The sequence below is a fragment of the Phragmites australis genome, chromosome 15 (genome assembly GCF_958298935.1).
Source record: "Phragmites australis chromosome 15, lpPhrAust1.1, whole genome shotgun sequence".
In the NCBI taxonomy this organism is placed as follows: Eukaryota; Viridiplantae; Streptophyta; class Magnoliopsida; order Poales; family Poaceae; genus Phragmites; species Phragmites australis.
Window position 1 is genome coordinate 16,456,332 of NC_084935.1, and position 15,555 is coordinate 16,471,886.

The 15,555-nt window shown below is 46.5% G+C and overlaps 1 pseudogene; it reads left to right on the top strand.

Moving 5' to 3' along the window:
• Positions 1 to 10,036: 10,036 nt before the first annotated feature.
• Positions 10,037 to 14,971, top strand: LOC133892168 (uncharacterized; annotated as a pseudogene).
• The last annotated feature ends 584 nt before the right edge of the window (positions 14,972 to 15,555 follow it).

The following is a 15,555-nucleotide window of genomic DNA, read 5'->3' on the forward strand; positions in this document are numbered from 1 at the left end:
TACATGTCGTACTCCGCAAGTGTGGGACAAAATGACATGCAAGCTTCAATAAAGGAACAGACTATAACAGGTATAATTTGCATAAATGCTAACTTTGCTAACGCACGAGTTATAAAAGTATCCTATTTAACTAGGTGAATCGCCATTAAATTTGCACTTCTAGAAACATCTACACATGATTTTCAACCATCTGAAATCCACATCAGACTCCCAAACCAACCAACTTGATACGTATCGCAAGTAACCAATAATCATCCACTATTACCCATCACAGGTAACCAACCATCCAACTGCTACCCATCACAACTGACCAACCACCAACCAAACCAACTAATCATGTAAAGGGACCACGTCGCTCTTAACATGAGCACGACTGATATATCAGTTTTACATTCTACAGAGGTCATCCAACTTTACCCATGAGTCATGATTCCCATATACCCGTGCCATCACAGCACTTACACACTTCCAAGGTGTGCGGGTATGTTTCACTACAAGGCTGTTACAAAACATCCTCCCTATAAGAATAAGCCCGCTGAGATTTCACCGTCGTCAAAATGACATCGCACCACACAGAAGCCCTCTCTTATGCCTTGTAGATCCAGAAAGAATCACTCTTTCTTTCCTATACCGCAATTGGCTTATACTATGTTGAGGATCTGCTAATTAATTGGCCAGGCCATACCAACATGAGCCTTGTGGTTGAATTGTTACTCTGGGTTACCCATTCCATGAACTGGTCCTTAGGATACTGAAGAGACACTACCACCAAACATAGTGCTTCCACCTACTTGTGTATTTCCACACTATCCTCATCTAACCTTCTACTCAACATCCCTATGTTCCATATTGCTACAACAATTACTAGTATTCTCATCTCATAGTTGCATAGACCATTAGTCATCTTTAACCAACAACCCAACCATACCCTTGTGCAAGGCTAATCATAAGCTATCCAACATAACTACTACTGACAACTAAGGCGACAAGGGATATATGGAACATGGTAATATAAGTAAAAGAGATTTAGAATTACTAGCATGCATATTTGAAATAAAAAATGCATTTGAAAAACTAGGATTAGAATGTTCAAGGACACTTGTCTCTTCCAACTTGCTGCTCAGACTATTCAAAGACTTGGTCCTAGAAATTCTCGAACTGCTCGTTGTCTGCTCTCAATACACACCGGAAAAAATACAACAAAACTATATAAGAATAGTACACAAAATAAAAGCTAACATCTATGAAAAAGGTACTGTAAGATAGTACACGCTGCTACAAACGCGAGAGCGTAAAAATCGTCTAAATCGGAGCTAGAACGAGAAAGTTACGACAGAAACAAGTTTATGGTTAAATATAAACAAATAAAAAGACCTATTTTGAATAAAACAGAAAGGGGTAGGGGCCTTTTGTTAAAACAAAGGAACCTTTTATAAATATAGAAAAGTTTAGGAACTAAATTATAAAAAGACATGGGCTTTTAGGTAAAATAGAAAAGTTCAGGTGCTTAAGTGCAAAACTACCAATTTTCAGGAATTAAAAAAATTAATCGGACTGACGGGGTAAAGGCTCTACTAACGTGGCGGCCGAAGTGGCAAGGTTGAGTGGGATTACACATAACACGTGGCGGCTCAGGATTGGATGACGAAGGGGTAAGAAATCGATCTAATCTCAGCCGTGCGTTAAAGATTGGATGGTTGAGGGTGCTCTGGAACAGGCCGGTTAGCAGCACGATGGCGGCAGAGGAACGAGCAACGGCAGACTCGCCGGAGTTAGCCGAAGACCTCGTCGTCGGCCTTGGATCTCGACGGCGAGCGGTGGAGGTGGTTCAGGGAAGCAAGGGGGCTACGTTTGGGGGTTTACCTTGGGTGGTGTGGCATGGGAAGGAGATCGATAACATGAGGGGTGGCGAGGGCTCTCGTTTCTTCATCGACAACGATGCTTTATTGACCGAGACGCAAAGGTGAGCGCACCAATTTACTCAGGTGACCGAGACGCAAAGGTGAGCGCACCAATTTACTCAGGAGGTGGCGGTGAAGTTTGAGGGCGACTCAGATAGGGCAATGCACGGCAGATTTCGGCCGGCGACGAGCACGACCGAGGTGGCTATGGTGATGGCGGCAGTGGGCTAGGGTTTTGATGGCAGCTTGGTTCGAGTTAACAGATCAAGGGGGAGGACGCAGACTTATATAGGAAGGAGGGGGAAACGCGTGAGGGAGTCCGGGGTCGGTGGGGTTAGTTGGGATTTGAAGTGAAGGGTGACGACGGGCTCGTGGGCGGCACAAGCAGAGGGGGAAGACGGGCTCTGGCTAAGCACCACCCAAGAGGAAATGGGCGAGCGATAGATTGGGCCAGAGCGCGACCAATAGTACATTTGATTTAGAAAGTAAATTTTCACCTAGGGTTATAAGGCGAAGAAATAACACCCTAAATATAAGGAAAGAATATTTTATTACTATTTTAAAAAGTTGGAAAAATTAAGGTGTTACACAATTCAACCATGGACGATGTCTGGCAGAGGAATCTCAGCTGTTGGAGGTGAGCGAGCGAACTTCTTGAAGAGAGCGACGTGAAACACATTGTGGATGGGGGTTTAGCTAGCAGCTTAGTTCGATATGCGATCGAACCAAGGTGAGCCACCACCTGGAACGGTCCATAGTACCATGGCGCCAACTTAGAGTGCACGCCGGTCTTGATAGAAGCGAGTTGCTAGTGTTGAAGGCGAAGCCATAAACTCTAGGTCGCAACGAGCTTTGGCCATGTTTGTTTCCACTTAAGATTATAGTAAGCTAGCTTATTTGTTCAAAGTGCAAACAATTATTTGTCTAAATTATTATAAGATAAAGCTTAGATTATAACAATCCCATAAGTTGTGAAAAAGAGCTTATTTCAGCTTATGATTCGACCTTTTAATGTACTATTCATCGAATTTATTGTTTATTACTGTCGAGGATAATTTCTGACAATGATTCCGAGGTATGTCGGGACGGTGGGTGTGTGGACGATGTTTCAGGGATAGAATGTGTCTATTCTTGTAAACGAAGGATTTGGGGACACCGGGGGTTATACAGGTTCGGATCTCCCGGAGGATAACAATCCTACGTCCTGTTTTTGTGTTATATTAGATCTCACTTGGTTACAGTAGTGTTCTATCGGATTGCCAGATCCGATCTCCCTTGGTTACAACAGTGTTCTAGCGGATGTCACATCTGATCTCCCTTGGTTACAGCAGTGTTCTAGCGGATTGCCAGATCTAATCTCCCATGGTTACAACGGGGTCTTCATCCCTTTATATAGTAGGGAGAGGGAGAACTAACATGTGAACTCTACACAGATGGCCTCTGCTCATTCTAATATCTATCTCAGATCATCATTACGGAGTACCGGGCACACAACTTTGCTCTGACGGCATTGTATATCGTGCTGCCACGCGCTGTCTTTGCCAAGCCTGTAGAACCTTATCCTTTTGCATTTAATGCGATGGGACCGAACGGTGCACTTCTGCACTGTCCCCGTCTGCTTGCTTCTGTGAGCCTTCCTCATCCACTTGCCTCTGCGCGCCATTCTCGTCCACTTGCCTCTGCGTGCCATCCCCGTCCACTTGCCTCTGTGGCGTCTCCGTTCACTTGCCTCTGTGCGCCATCCCCGTCCACTTGCCTCTGCTGAATGGCTGACAACATCCCATATGTCGTGCGGCGCTGCGCCAGCCTGTGTAGTCTCACACCATAGCCTTTAATGCTACAGGATGTGATACTCCCCCCTGCACCACCCACGACCTTATCCATCGGGACCGGTGCTTGGTGAAGAGAATTGCTCGAGCAAGTGTCCAATTAGGTCCCGCGACCAGGGGGCTGGTCGTGGGTTTGTGTGAAGATGTGGCGAGATTGATCGCTAGAGGCTTTGCACTGGTCGGGGTAGCTCATCGACCGGTTAGATTTTTTAGGAGATGTTCCCCTGGCCGTTTGCGCCCTATGTGGGTCCCGTTTAGCTGGGGTACCCCTTTACTTGGTACACCGACAATTACCCATCAATGCCATTCCCTCACCCGAACCCCCAGCCCCCCTCCCGTTCGCTCCCATCCCGTTTGCCCCCCCCCTCTCTTTGTTCAGCCCCCTCCCGTTCCCCTCCCGTTTCTCTCCCATCCTGTTTGCCCCCCCCCCTCTCTTTGTTCAGCCCCCTCCCGTTCGCCTCCAACCCTAATATCCCCAAATCTGACGAGCTCGGCAGTGGTCTGGTGAAGATGGAGGCAATCAACGTTGAAGATGCAGAGGAGACCCTCGCCTACTGGGATTTGTTAGCCAAGGACCGGATGGTGGCCACGCACGACGGCGCTTGCTTGCCCGACGCGCATGGATTCTACAGCGCGGGCGGCCTCCCTGACGCGTCGAGCATGGTTGCTGCGAGGGCTGTGCCTGGCACGGCAGCCCTGGCTCCCGTGGTCGCACTGGAGGACTCCTCGGTGGCGCTGTGACGTGGGAGGCGCGGCGCGGCACGGCTAGAACTCATGGCGCCGTCATGGGTAGCTCTCAAGGAACGGTGGCCACCCCGACCAATGCGGATAGCTCCCCGGCTGGGCGTCGAGGGAAACGGTTGTTCATGTCGCCCCATCCTTCCTCCGTGGCTATTGGCCTTGAGGTTAGCGTTATCGAGGGAGCGACCGAGGGCGAGGATGCCGTGGCTATTGGCCTGGTTGGGAAATTGTGGATTAAGCGGGAAGAGAACACTGACTCTCGATAGTTCTAGGGTCAATTTGTATACACTACGAGCAAAGCATCAGCTATGATTAAGGGCTTAAGGATCCTAAGTGTTGATACTGAGCAGGAAATCAATTTTCCAGTGAGGCTGTTTATTTCTGTTATACCCTGGTTGATGAGCCCATGGCTCCTTCGGACACGATCAATATCACTAATAATCCTCAAATCATACAAGGTCCAATTACAAGAGCACGTGATTAGACCACCAGGTGAACTCGTTCCTTGCTGTTCATGTTTCCTTGGATGGATTACTATTAAATTCTTATGATATTTTATTGCATAGGAACGTGGGAGAAGCACCACAACCTTACTCGGACGTCACTCCTCGAAGGCCAAGTCTACTCATACTCAAGGTTGAGTTCTAGTCGTGGTCATGGTCGTGGTCGAAGTCATGGTCGTGGTCGAAGTCGTGGCTAAGGAAATTCAGCGACAAGTCCAAGACCTTTTGGACCGCGGGTATGTACGAGAAAGTGTTAGCCTTGTGTTGTTCCCGTTCTTTTGGTTCCTAAGAAAGATGGTAGTTGGCCTATGTGTGTTGATTGTAGAGCCATCAATAATATTACTATCGGATACCATTACCCTATCCCTAGGTTAGATGGCATGCTTGATGAATTGAGTGGTTCTATAATTTTCACTAAAATTGACTTGCGAAGCGGATACCACTAGATTAGAATGAAACTTGGAGATGAATGGAATACTGCATTTAAAACTAAGTTTGGTTTGTATGAATGGTTAGTAATGCCTTTTGGGTTAACTAATGCACCTAGTACTTTCATGCGATTGATGAATGAAGTTTTACGTATGTTCATTGGAAGATTTATGATGGTTTATTTTGATGATATCTTGATTTATAGCAAGTCACAAGAACAACACTTTGATAGTTTATGTGCTATTTTTAATGCTTTGAGAGATGCACGTTTGTTCGGCTACCTCGAAAAGTGCACCTTTTGCACGGATCAAGTTTCTTTTCTTGGCTATATTGTTAGTCCACAGGGAATAGAGGTGGATGAAGCAAAAATTGAAGCCATAAAGAGCTGGCCGACCCCTGAGACTGTTACTCAAGTAAGAAACTTTCGTGGTCTTGCGCGTTTCTATCAACGATTTGTGCAGGATTTCAGCACCATTGCTGCTCCATTAAACGAGTTGACAAAGAAAGGAGTAATTTTTAAATTGGGAACAAAGCTACTATTTTCTACTACGTGTCATATCCAAACTGATGGTCAAACAGAGGTCATCAACCGTACATTATCGACCATGTTACGGACAGTTCTAAAGAAGAATTTGAGGCTGTGGGAAGAGTGTTTACCACATATTAAATTTGCTTACAATAGGTCGGTATACTCCACCACTAAGGTAAGTCCGTTCCAGGTATTGTATGGATTTAATCCCGTGCTCCTATTGATTTACTACCTTTGCCTACTTGTGAAAGACTTAATTTAGATACTAAGAAACGTGTTGAGTTTATTCTTAAGTTGCATGACACAACTAAAAAGAATATAGAGAGCATGACTGAAAAGTATAAGATTGCTGGAAGTAAAGGTAGGAAGGAAATAAAATTTGAACTGGGTGATTTAGTTTGGTTGCATTTGACGAATGATAGGTTTCCAGAACTAAGAAAAATCAAAGTTAACGTCTAGAGCTGATGGACCATTTAAGATAATTGAGAAAATCAATGACAATGCATACAAATTAGACCTACCTGCAGATTTTGGGGTTAGTCCCATGTTTAACATTTCATATTTGAAGCCATATTTGGGAGAAGAAGATGAGCTTGAGTCGAGGACGACTCCAATTCAAGAGGGGGAGGATGATGAGCCCATGGCTCCTTCGGATACGATCAATACAACCAATAATCCTCAAATCATACAAGGTCTAATTACAAGAGCACGTGCATGATAATTAGACCACCAAGTGAACTCGTTTCTTGCTGTTCATGTTTCCTTGGATGGATTACTACTTGTGATGTTTTATTGCATAGGAACATGAGAGAAGCACCACAACCTTACTCGGACGTCACTCCTCGAAGGCCAAGTCTACTCGGACTCAAGGCTGAGTTCTAGTCGTGGTCGTGGTCGTGGTCGAAGTCGAGTTTCAGGACAACACATCAGTAAAACGGGCATAACTCTCTCATACGAAGTCCGTTTTCGGCAATCTTAGAAATTCTGGAAAGCTTACGATGAGCCCTTTCCAATGTATATGAGCTCGACTAGATATTCCATATAGTTTAGTAAGAGTCAAAGGAATAAGTTGCTGCATCACCGTTTTGAACCCTGCCAGGTTTTGTAATCGTGTCGGAGTCAGAGTCCAGGTTGTGCACGTCTCTCTTCACGGTTGCACAACCCTAGATCAACCTTCTCATGCCCCCCTATATATACACAGTAGCCATCGTAGTTTAGGCTTGGGTTTAGCTTAGATTATTTTTTTTAATACAGTTTCGCCGTTTATCGGTTTGTTAAACCCCAAACTCGAGTGCTTCATTGGTAATTAGCAATATTCAGATTGCATCTACCTGTTCTTACTTGTGTTCTTGGTTCGTTTGCAGGAAAAGCTTTCTTGGTGAGGTCAATCGCGTCTTAGCACGGTTGATAACCACATAGTAGTAGTGTAGTGGTTGCGAGGGTTCTTGATCTATTCTGATCGGAGCCTTTGGATACACTAATCGACTTATCATATTACTTTCGGAAGATCGGGCAAACGCGGATCACTGGCTATAGAGTAACGACTGCATTGGTTGTCAAACACATCATGTGTATTACTTAGAGTGTTCAACATTTGGTACAATATAAATTGAGAAAACAAGTTGTCTTCATGTCACAAACAATTTTGCCATGTTTGTTCATATACATGGGTCAGAGGATTTATGGACTGTAAAAGTTGTACATGATTTATGTACTGTAAAAGTTGTACAACTTTTTTTTAAGATATTTGTACAATGTTTTGCTTTCAAATTAGTGGCTGCTGGTTTTGTAAGTCACTCTTGAGGCCTCAAATCATAATCACATGCCTATCTCAGGTTTTTTTCAAGTCAGTTTTTTTGCTATGGTCATGACTTAGTGTCGGTGAATCAGGAACCATGGGTCCCCGAATCCCGAGGCCAGGCCAGCAATCCTCCACGTGGCGCTATCCCGCGGGGTCACCTCCGCGAGGTAAAAAAGACTAAGTCCCGGGAGAGGGCGCTTGGGGCTACAGTCAGTGGTCCCCGAGTACCCGGGTTCCCCGATGATCTGCGAAGACTAAATACCCGGGAAGAAAGTGCTCGGGGAGGTAAACAGTGACCCCCGAGCACCTAAGTCCCCCGACGACCAGGAGAACCAAGTACCGGGAGGGGTGTGCCCGGGGCTGTGAGCAGTAGCCCCCCGGGCACCCGAGTACCCCGAGGGTCCACTGAAGGAAGTTTCAGGAGAGAGTGCTCGGGGCTACGAGCTGCGGCCCCCGAGCACTCGGTTCCCCGAGGATCCGTACAAGCATGCCCGGGAGAGAGTGCTCGGGGAGGTGAACAGTGGCCCCCGAGCACTCGGTTCCCTAAGGACCAAGGAAGGGCGTTCTCGGGAGAGAGTGCTCGGGGAGGTGAACAGTGACCCCCCGAGCACTCGTTTCCCCGACGACCCAGGAAGCCCCTCCGTCAGTGGCCCCCAGAGGGGTCCAGCGATGAGGTGTCAGCCGGTGAAAGGCCCGATGCTGCATTTAAGAGCGTGCGTGGCCTGTCACCTCCAACTGCTCCCGCCACGCTCGGTGTCAGATCCTGCCATATTCTGGCAGAAGGGCGTGGAGACATTAAATGCACGGGTCCCATCCCGTGCCATCCGGCGCGCCTCGGGATAACGTCGCAAGGCCCGAGGCGTTCCGTCTGCCGCGCTGCTGTGGTAGGAAAACAAGACAGGGCGGGAACGCCGGGCCGCTCTGCAGCTGCCCGGTGGGCCCTCTCCATGGCGCCCACTGTCAATGCCATTATGACGACTGATGACCAGGCGCGTGGCGTGTTTTTAACCCCCGTCACTTCGTACAGAGGCTATGATGACGCACTTTCCATTTATGGTGCCTTGGAACTCGTGCCCTCCCATTCGGGGCACGCTACTGCCGGCGGGTATTTAAAGCAGCCGGCAGCACGGACAAAGACAAGCAAGAAAAGAAAGCGCTCAAGCTGAGAAGAAGCCCGGCAAGCTCTGCACGGTTGAAGAAGTTAAGGAAGTAGAGAAGATCGAGAAGTCCAAGAGCACCCAAAGCCAACAGATACACACAAACCGAAGAACAAGGAGCTCCAGGCTCTAGGATAGACAGATATTCTTGTAACTAGCATATTCCTGAGAGACATTCTCAGGACATTTATAGCATCCACACAAGAGTAGGATGTTACGCCTCCGTGCGGCCCGAACCTGTCTAAACTCCCAGTGCATTTACTTCATTCCGCACTAGATCATTCCACCCCACCAGCCATCGCATTCATATCCATTTATTTCTCCGACAAACATATTCAGAATCATCCCCCCAGCCGAATCTCTAAAAAGGGGTCCCCCAGGATCTCTGCGATAAGAGTTAACCCTCCGATAGCTGGCGCGCCAGGTAGGGGGAAGCATCCCTGAATTTGTTTGTTTGTTTTCTCCTGCAGAAAAAAGAAATGGCTGGCGGTCATCGTCTCCAGCGCTCTGGCTCCAGCTCCAGTGAGGAAATGGAGCCCCTCGCTCAGGAGGCTCCAGTCGCTGCTGCGTCCCAGCAGCAGCCACGATCTGCACGCACAGCGTTACCCTCTTATGGGGACCATGGCGCTGGGCCCAGCAGGGCCATCGCCGCCATCGCCGGTGCACCATCCAACCCCCAGTAGGTGGCCAAAACTCCTGCCGCCAGGTCCGCGCCTGGACAGCGCCGGGTGCTGCTGCGGCGTAGGCTCGCCTTCGGCGAGGCCAGTCCTGGGAGCGCGCTGCTTGCAGCGTAAGCTCTTCACAGGCACCCGCCAGTCCAGGCGGCGGGGAAAACCCCGGAAGGCCGCTGGCTCCAGGAAGTAGCCGCCTTAGTCAGCACGGCCCACCGCCAGGTGCTGGCCAAAAGTTCCCGCGCTACCTCACACCGCGGCGCAGCTAAGACCGGCCCGTCATCAGGTGGCGGTCGCACTGGCCGGGGGTCCTCCAAGCGGAGCGCTGCCCCCCTGGCCACTACCAGAGTCCAGGATCTTCGCTTGCACCTCAACGAGAGGAGGGGCATCGAAGACGCGCGCGTCACCCTCGAGCACCAGCGGGAGACCCAGCATGAGGCTGAAGCCGAGGACCAGGCCTCCTCTTTGCCGACCCATGATCGCCGGAGCTCCCCAGCTCGCCGGCATTCACCGCCCAAGGGCGCTGCCCGCGCCGCAGGGTACGGCACCGGTTGCCGAGCCTTCACCAGCGAGCTCTGCCGTGTCTTTTTGTGAAATATGTATTGAAGAAATACGTGCTGGGAATAGGCCTATTGGGGTTATGACTAACAGGGGCTACTAGAATATTGCTGTTAAGTACTTGCAAAGGACAAAGTTGCGTCACTCTAGAACACAATTGAAGAATCGATGGGATTTACTCAAGTGCGTGTATAGCTTTTGGCTAGGCCTTCTCAAAGATACAAGCCTTGGATGGGATGGTGCTAAAGGTACAGTGGCAACAAGCGATGATTATTGGAAAAAAGTCACTAAGGTACTTATTACTTGCTCATGTGCATTGTATGTTATATTGATGTACTAAAGATGTATTGTATTCTTTTTAGGGACATTCAGATTGAAAGAAGCTATAGCATGGTCCACCGAAGTGTGAAGAATTGATGAAGGAAATGTTCAGCATTGTTGCTATTGATGTTTCTTCTTCTACTATACCTGGTGAGGCTGTTGGAGAAGGGGTCGACGACACACATACAGGACATGGCTCATTAGAGAGCAATTCAAACGGTACCAATCCATTAAAGTGCGGTACAAGTAGCACTGCTACTATCCCACAAAAGGTAGCAAAGAACCTCATGGTTAAGGTAATGAAGAGCATTCATACCACTTTGGAGAACAACTGTGCTATTGCCAACAAGGTGATACAAGATGAATTTAGGTATAATTCCATTAAAGAAGTGATGGACTTGGTTATGGAGTGGGACAATAGAAGGAAGTGTGGAGCATTTTATGGCTACCTAAAGATGATCAAATGAGCCAATCGGGCCGGCCCGGCATGGGCCCAGCTCGGCACAGCCCGAAATCGGCACGGCCCGATTGGCCCATTTACTGTAATGGGCCATGCTGTGCCGGCCCGCGTGCCGAGTCGTCGGCCCACGGCACGGCCTAGCTATCACCGTGCCGTGCCGGGCCGGCCCACGACACGGTCGGCACGATGGGCCCGGCTGGCACGACGGGCCCAGTCGGCACGGTGGAGGCACGACGGGTCCGTTTGGCACAACGGGCCCGACCGGCACGGTGGAGGCACGACGGGCCCGTTCGGCATGACGGGCCCAGTCGGCACGTTGGAGGCACGACGGGTCCGATCGTTACGGTGGAGGCACGACGGGCCAGGTCGGCACGGGGAGGCACAACGGGCCCGGCCGACACGGTGGAGGCACGCTCGGCCCGTCAGCACTCCGAAAATAGGAAAAAATCAAAAATAATAGCTAAAAAATCCAAAAAAACAATAAAAATATAGAAAATAAATACATAAGAGCTTTATTAATTGGTTTCCTCGTTAAAAACCTTTCTACTAGAAGGAAAAAAGAGTACAACCTATGATTATGCTCCAAAAATTACATGGTTTCATTAGAAACCACAGAATTTTGCTTGCAATATTTAATATGCTTCCTCAAGTGTCCCGTTCCATTTGGAGATCTGGCATCTAATTCTTTGCTGCATATATTACACTTAGCAAATCTTACCTGTTCCTCATTAATTTCTCTAAAGACCTTTTCAAAATGTTGCCACACCCATGACCATGCACGCGAGTTCTCGGTGTCTTGATCCATGAATTGAAATATGTAATTGATTTCTTGATGTGAAGTGGCTACTCGCTACTTGGCTAGCAACTAGGAAAAGAGAGATGGGTGGCCGATGAGATCACATGGAGTTTGAGATGGTATTTATAAGCCAAGATGAGAGGAGAGGTGGGTGGGGGTGAGGCCGTGGGGGTTATTTTCAAAAAAATAAACAAAAAACATGAATAAAATAAAAAACTTAGAAATAATAGGGGCACATGATTAATTCTAAAAATGATCTTTATTGATAGGTTGCCTCATTAAAAACCTTTCTAGCAAAGGAAAAAAGAGTACAACCTAGCTCAGAAAATTTGAAATTACACATTCTCATCAGTATCTAGATACAAATTTTGGAATTATTCTTCAAGCTCAGTGTTTTCTGTAGTGTGTTGCATTCGTGCTTCAGCTTGTTCCCAATCCTTTACTATGGTGAGTATTTCAACCATCTCACTTGACAGATTTGTTCTTCTCTCTTCGATTATCCTTCCAGTAAGACTGAAGGCAGCCTCAGAAGAAACTGTAGATACAGGAACCGTTAACAAATCTCACGCTAACAGTGAAAGCACTGGATAATTCATTTTGTGCTCATGCCACCATTGCAGTATGTTGAAGTTTTCTTGTTCATGGCTGATAACGTCACTGTCGATGAAGGTAGTTAGCTCCCCTCTGGATGTTGGAATTCCGGTGCTCGTAGACGATCGTGACGAAGAGTCTGAACTTCTTGATAACGAACCTACACCAAATATTTTCCCCCACGTTGTCTTTGTTTCATATTTACTATAAACTTTGAATAACTTAGAACGAACATTAGTATAATAATTAGAATAATCGTGGCCAAGAGCAACACCTAGAATTACGAGAACTCTACAGAAAGCTGCAATTTTAGCTCTAGGATCTAAAATAAAGGCAAAGGCGTACAACAAAGGAATTTCTTTCCAATACTTTAAGAATTTAGATTTCATAGGAACTACACAATCTCTTAGAAGATTGTCATTTTCATAGTTGTTTAAATGAGTAGCAATGTCAACAATATTATGCACTACTAAACAAGATGTTGGATAATAAACTTCTGATAAACTCACAGTTGAATCATAAAAAAATTCAAAAAACTCCAGTATCCTTTCAGCAACATACCAATGCGCTTTCGTGAGTAAAATTTGACCCCTATGCTGATGGTAATGTGTATGGATAAACACACCAAATGTGCTCCTATATGGTATAATATTTTTAAGCATCAAGAATAGTTCCATCTCACCGGCATGTCCAGAGCAAACTTACGTGGACGCACACCCATTGCAACACAATACTGTTTATATGCTGCAATTCGTTGGTTAGAGGAGTTCACAAAAGATATTGCAGTACAAAAATCGTCTAAGTATTGCGACAACCTCTTCAAACCGGATTTTACTATAAGATTGATAATATGACAAGCACAACGTTGATGTAACAAGAAAGATTCAGCATAAGTACTAAACAACGGAGTAAGAATATCCATTGCTCTAGAATTTGCACCGGTATTATCTAAAGTGATAGAAAATATTTTATTCGTGAGACCAAAGTCTGCAACTACTTGAGATATTTTTCCAGCAATATTTTCACCAGTATGCGCGTTGTCAATCAAACAAAAACATATTATTCTCTTTTTTAATTCCCTATCATTATTAACAAAATAAGCAACCACACTAAGATAATCCTCTCTAGCCCTACCTGCCCATATGTCCGAGGTCAAAGCAACTGAAAATGTACATGTTTGCAACATTTCTTTAAGCTTGCTACGACACACATTGTAGTATTTTACCATATCCCTACTAGTTGTCTGTCTAGAAACATGCGTGAACCTAGGATTATGAGCTTACTTAATGTAATCTTCAAATGCAGCAGACTCACCGATATTGAGTGGTAGATCCGCTCTTGCAATGAAGCGACATAGCTCTTTTCGAGCATTGGCAGAGTCATACTCCCAATGAAGAACAGAGCCGTCGGGATTGTACTGCAACACCGTCTGCTTCATGGCTGCTCCACTCTTTCGCTTGCAACTTGTGGCGTGTCTCTTCAAGTGCCCCATTCCACCTGAGGGTTTTGCAGATAATTCATGTTTGCAAATATAACACCTAGCGTACCTGACACTTACCCTATCTTTCTCTTTGTAGAACCTTTCAAAGTCTTGCCAAACTTCGGAAGTACCGGCTCTTGATCTTTTAGACCCGGTGCTTGCTAATGTGTGCGTACTTGTAGAGCCTGACGATGGAACTGCTGCTGCATCACCTGCATGTGAACCAACCGGAGGTTCACCGTCAGGTCCATCATCACCTGCAGCACTGGTATTAAAGGGGCCGTAGTCCCCTGTGAGTCATTGGAGAAAAAAATCATGATCTATGGATGTATCATGATCACCAGCATCCATGATCAATGTCGAATGACACTACAAAAATTACAAATATTCAGAGTTAGAAATAATCAAGTAATAAAACTAATAATAAAATAAGACTCAACAATAATATAAAAAAAATCACCAAGATTTCTTCAACTTCATGACAGCAAGTCAGTAGGATGACGGTTTTGGAATTTCTCGGATTTTTTTGCAACAATTCAAACTAATTTTGCCAAATTATCGCTAATTCTCAAGAACTTTGAGACAAGAATGAGAGGAGGAAACAAGAGAGAAAATGGTGTTGCTGGTGTGGAATGGAAGGGCAGGGTACTCCTCTATTTATAGGTGAAAAATGGTGATTTTTGCAAAAAAAATTTGAATTTTTTGGAGCTCAAACGGTCACAAATTGGCTATAAAATTCGAAAATATCGGGTTAACGAGTTCGGCCCATTTAACCAGTTAACCCGCGTGCCCCCGTCGGCTCATCGTGCCGTCACGTGCCTGGGCCGTGTCGTGCCGGCCCGGCCCGACCGTGCCTCCTGGGCCGCCTCGTGCCCGAGCCGGGCCGTGCCCGTGTCGGCCCGACTCGGCCAGGCCGTGCCGTGCCGTCCCACCGTGCCGCGCGCTTGGCCCAGGCACGGTCCGTGGTCTCGTGCCGTGCCGGCCCAGCCCATCTCGGCCCGGCCGAGTCGGGCCCATGCCAGCCCGGCCCATCTCGGCTCGGGTCGTGCCGTGCCTGGCCGTGCCTACAGTGCCGTGCCTCGGGCCGGCCCAGTAGGCACGTCCCATTTGGATATCTTTATGGCTACCCAACTATTTGTGAAACCTAAACACCATGATATGTTCAAAACCTTCACCACCAAAGAAGAAAGATTCAGTTGGTTGAAGAGGTGGTGTACGAAGGAAGGCTTGATGTAGAAGTCTACTAGTAGCTTGGGTTTCGCAATATTTGGTTTGCATGAATTTATCTACTTTGTGTTGTCTATGTAATATTTTGTTTGAACCTTTATGTGACAATATTTGTTCCAATATATGTAGATGGACTTGTATGGAAGTGATGATGATGAGGATGAAACATTTGTGGTTGCATGCAATCAACTTGATATGATGCAACAATATGGAGCAATTACATGCGTATTTGGTATGTATTAGACTGAAACTTATTTGAACAAGTCAGACAGAATTGAACCTATTCTTTTCGGTCATGATTGGGTTATAAAAACCCTTAATGTTCCAAAAGATTGTTATGACATATTTAGGATGAGCAGACCATTTTTTGATAGCTTGCATAACTTGTTAGTGACATCTTATGATTTGAAGTCAAGTAGCAAGATGAGCTCATTTGAAGCTTTAGGCATATTTTTATGGGCTGTTGGAGCTCCTCAATCATTTACTCAAGTGAAGAACCAATTTGCGATAAAGTGTTGGAAAGTGTCTACCTCATCTCAGTAGATATTGTCAAACCTAGAG